Below are 5,000 nucleotides of genomic sequence, written 5' to 3' on the forward strand. Positions count from 1 at the left end.
CTGGCCGCCCCCACCAGCCGGCTGTAGCGCGTGCGCCCACGCACCGCACGGCCAACACGCCGGGAGGCCCCCCCTCACCGGCCGGGGACGGTCCCACCCAGCCACCGCCGCGTATCGCTTCACACCCACATGCCATTCACGTTCGTGGGCATGGTGGGTATCGCTGCAACAACCGGTTGGTAGCTCAACCGATCGTCGCCATCACTGATTCACCCCTAGCGAGAACAACCGCACCACAACGGTTTACCAGTTGTTCATTTGCGTAACGTCACCAGCAAACGTAGGCGTCCATCGCCATTTGCAAATTCAACGATTGTTGCATGCCTGTGTCAGGTGTCACGACACACTGTCTGCCCACATACACGCAACAACATGTCCACGCTTAGCGAACACGTGGAAGGTGGCCCCCGTACGTATGCGATGTCCATTGCGCGAACGACTGTCAACCGGCCTCTGTCGCATGTCGCAGATGTGGAACGCAGTGCACCGTGCTATCACGGTGTGTGAGAAGAGACGACTACGTCTGACAACACGCGCCACTACATCAACAGACGGCTCATGCTGATCGCCATCCAGGGCATACCACACTGCAATCCAGCTCTTATAGGGAGACGACACGTAGCTGAGTGCACAACATTTGGACCGCATGGTTCGCCGTTGTTGGCGCAGTCGTTGTACGGTCACATGTACCACGATGTATCATTCAGTACATGAGGACCAATGTGCAGTACAGTGTGTGATTTGGACGTACAACATCAGCGGACAGTTGACACAGGCCGTACCACAGCGTAGGCTAAGTGCTTCGCCATGCGAATGCCAATGAACAACTGCAAATGCCAATGAACAACTGCAAAGGGCATTGAGCATGTACGTCCTGCTGCCATCCACATTACAGTGTATAGCTGCAAGGTGTTTAACATGAAGCGATACACTGGGGACCGGGCAGTGCGAGTAGCAAACTATATTGCGGGGGTTGCAGTTAGGCAACACTACACTAATTTAACGCGTCGTATGACAATTACAGAGCAGGTTAAGGCCCAACGTGTGTTGGGTTAAGGCCCAACGTGTGTTGGGTTAAGGCCCAACGTGTGTTGGGTTAAGGCCCAACGTGTGTTGGGTTACGGCCCAACGTGTGTTGGGTTAAGGCCCAACGTGTGTTGGGTTAAGGCCCAACGTGTGTTGGGTTACGTTAAGGGGCAATGTGGGTTACGTTAAGGGGCAATGTGGGTTACGTTAAGGGGCAATGTGGGTTACGTTACGGCGCAATATAGGTTACGTTACGGCGCAATATAGGTTACGTTAAGGGGCAATGTGGGTTACGTTACGGCGCAATATAGGTTACGTTACGGCGCAATATAGGTTACGTTAAGGCGCAATATCGGTTACGTTAAGGCGCAATACAGGTTACGTTAAGGCGCAATACAGGTTACGTTAAGGCGCAATACAGGTTACGTTAAGGCGCAATACAGGTTACGTTAAGGCGCAATACAGGTTACGTTAAGGCGCAATACAGGTTACGTTAAGGCGCAATACAGGTTACGTTAAGGCGCAATACAGGTTACGTTAAGGCGCAATGCAGGTTACGTTAAGGCGCAATGCAGGTTACGTTAAGGCGCAATACAGGTTACGTTAAGGCGCAATGCAGGTTACGTTAAGGCGCAATGCAGGTTACGTTAAGGCGCAATACAGGTTACGTTAAGGCGCAATACAGGTTACGTTAAGGCGCAATACAGGTTACGTTAAGGCGCAATACAGGTTACGTTAAGGCGCAATACAGGTTACGTTAAGGCGCAATACAGGTTACGTTAAGGCGCAATACAGGTTACGTTAAGGCGCAATACAGGTTACGTTAAGGCGCAATACAGGTTACGTTAAGGCGCAATACAGGTTACGTTAAGGCGCAATACAGGTTACGTTAAGGCGCAATACAGGTTACGTTAAGGCGCAATACAGGTTACGTTAAGGCGCAATACAGGTTACGTTAAGGCGCAATACAGGTTACGTTAAGGCGCAATACAGGTTACGTTAAGGCGCAATACAGGTTACGTTAAGGCGCAATACAGGTTACGTTAAGGCGCAATACAGGTTACGTTAAGGCGCAATACAGGTTACGTTAAGGCGCAATACAGGTTACGTTAAGGCGCAATACAGGTTACGTTAAGGCGCAATACAGGTTACGTTAAGGCGCAATACAGGTTACGTTAAGGCGCAATACAGGTTACGTTAAGGCGCAATACAGGTTAGGTTAAGGCGCAATACAGGTTAGGTTAAGGCGCAATACAGGTTAGGTTAAGGTACGACATAGGTTAGGTTAAGGTACGACATAGGTTAGGTTAAGGTACGACATAGGTTAGGTTAAGGTACGACATAGGTTAGGTTAAGGTACGACATAGGTTAGGTTAAGGTACGACATAGGTTAGGTTAAGGTACGACATAGGTTAGGTTAAGGTACGACATAGGTTAGGTTAAGGTACGACATAGGTTAGGTTAAGGTACGACATAGGTTAGGTTAAGGTACGACATAGGTTAGGTTAAGGTACGACATAGGTTAGGTTAAGGTACGACATAGGTTAGGTTAAGGTACGACATAGGTTAGGTTAAGGTACGACATAGGTTAGGTTAAGGTACGACATAGGTTAGGTTAAGGTACGACATAGGTTAGGTTAAGGTACGACATAGGTTAGGTTAAGGTACGACATAGGTTAGGTTAAGGTACGACATAGGTTAGGTTAAGGTACGACATAGGTTAGGTTAAGGTACGACATAGGTTAGGTTAAGGTACGACATAGGTTAGGTTAAGGTACGACATAGGTTAGGTTAAGGTACGACATAGGTTAGGTTAAGGTACGACATAGGTTAGGTTAAGGTACGACATAGGTTAGGTTAAGGTACGACATAGGTTAGGTTAAGGTACGACATAGGTTAGGTTAAGGTACGACATAGGTTAGGTTAAGGTACGACATAGGTTAGGTTAAGGTACGACATAGGTTAGGTTAAGGTACGACATAGGTTAGGTTAAGGTACGACATAGGTTAGGTTAAGGTACGACATAGGTTAGGTTAAGGTACGACATAGGTTAGGTTAAGGTACGACATAGGTTAGGTTAAGGTACGACATAGGTTAGGTTAAGGTACGACATAGGGTAGGTTAAGGTACGACATAGGTTAGGTTAAGGTACGACATAGGTTAGGTTACGGTACGACATAGGTTAGGTTACGGTACGACATAGGTTAGGTTACGGTACGACATAGGTTAGGTTACGGTACGACATAGGTTAGGTTACGGTACGACATAGGTTAGGTTACGGTACGACATAGGTTAGGTTACGGTACGACATAGGTTAGGTTACGGTACGACATAGGTTAGGTTACGGTACGACATAGGTTAGGTTACGGTACGACATAGGTTAGGTTACGGTACGACATAGGTTAGGTTACGGTACGACATAGGTTAGGTTACGGTACGACATAGGTTAGGTTACGGTACGACATAGGTTAGGTTACGGTACGACATAGGTTAGGTTACGGTACGATATAGGTTAGGTTACGGTACGATATAGGTTAGGTTAAGGTACACATTGTTGTAAGGAAAGGTTTAATGGGGGGCGGGGCGGGGCGGCCGGTTTGTTGATTGTGATTATAGTAAGTGGATGCCTGCGGCATCATCTGATTTGCCACGTCAGGATGCACCTTTGGCTCATGACAGGCGGCGCTCTCATTCCATGCTTGTGGCAGACCTGTGTCTTTCATTCCTGCCATTGTTTGTGTGCTGTGAGAGGAGGCAGTATTGTGATGTTGGGTGCACCCCTGTGTAGGACATGTGTGGGTGTTGGTGGCTTGGCTGAGCAATGGTGGTTGTCGGGTGGGTGGGATATTCTGTTTTCTGAGTGGACCTCCCAGTCTGGTTATGACAGTGTGGATTGTCTAATGTGGCGGAGAGGATGCACTGGGTGTTGTTCCATGCTGGTGCTTACATATTGTCTGTGTGCGTGTTACAGGCAGAGAGTAGTGCGTGATAAGGGTGTGTGGCTGACGTGTGGTTGTGATTGTGAGCAGAGTCTTTCAGCATGTATACGGACAGTTGTATACATTATCTGTATTCTGATGGCTCTATCTATTACTAATCAGCGCCGTGTATACGTTTAATCCGGTTCCAGTCGAAACTGTTGTATCTCTGTACATTAGTGACACGGCGAGCCCGCTATGTAGTTACTCGTCTCGGCAGCTTCCACCGGTGTATGGCAAATGATTATAAGGAATCAGTCTAGTCGTCAATACCGATGGTGTGACGTCACATGTCTGGGGTGGGGGACGCTGCGCCCTTCCGGTGGGTCATGGCCTAGAAAGACTCTTCCCACGCAGGGGGGCGTGGACTGTCATTGACTCTTCCAGGTAATATACTTGCCGTACGTTCTTGCGACTGCGAGTGCAACGCTCACCGGTACCGACATGGATGGAGCGCCTCCTAGCTGACCGCTCAGCATCGGCATTCGTACAGAGAGCAACGCGGTCGCGTCTCTAGCTCGTAACTGGTACAGCCCGCAGCTCATGTATAGGGACAGCGGGAATGTCGCATATTGGAGATAACTCTTCATGAAACGCATGTTATAGGGGTGGATTGCACATTGCGACTGCGGGAAAAGTCCGCCGTTCATCCGCTGGAGTTGCGAGTTGGGCGGTTGGAGTGGGGCGCAGGTGGAGTGATTGCCGGTCCACGATTTCGTGCGGCAGAGGCGCTGGCGTTGGGGTGCTGTGGTCGACAGAGGACGCAGGCTTTGTGGGTGGGGTCGAAAGATGGGCACTGTGGGCCCATCGATGTCTTGGTCGGCTTGGCGTCTCATAGATGGCGGTATCGTCGTTGCAGGACGTCATGCCGCGGGAGACCTACAGATGGCGCTGTGTTTTGTGGTGCGCTCGACATGGCGGACGTAGTGTTGTCAGATTCGCATAGATGGAGGTATTGCATGTGGTTTCGCCGTATTTTCATAGATGGCGATACCG

The sequence above is a fragment of the Schistocerca americana genome, unplaced genomic scaffold, assembly GCF_021461395.2.
Source record: "Schistocerca americana isolate TAMUIC-IGC-003095 unplaced genomic scaffold, iqSchAmer2.1 HiC_scaffold_1058, whole genome shotgun sequence".
Taxonomy (NCBI): domain Eukaryota; kingdom Metazoa; phylum Arthropoda; class Insecta; order Orthoptera; family Acrididae; genus Schistocerca; species Schistocerca americana.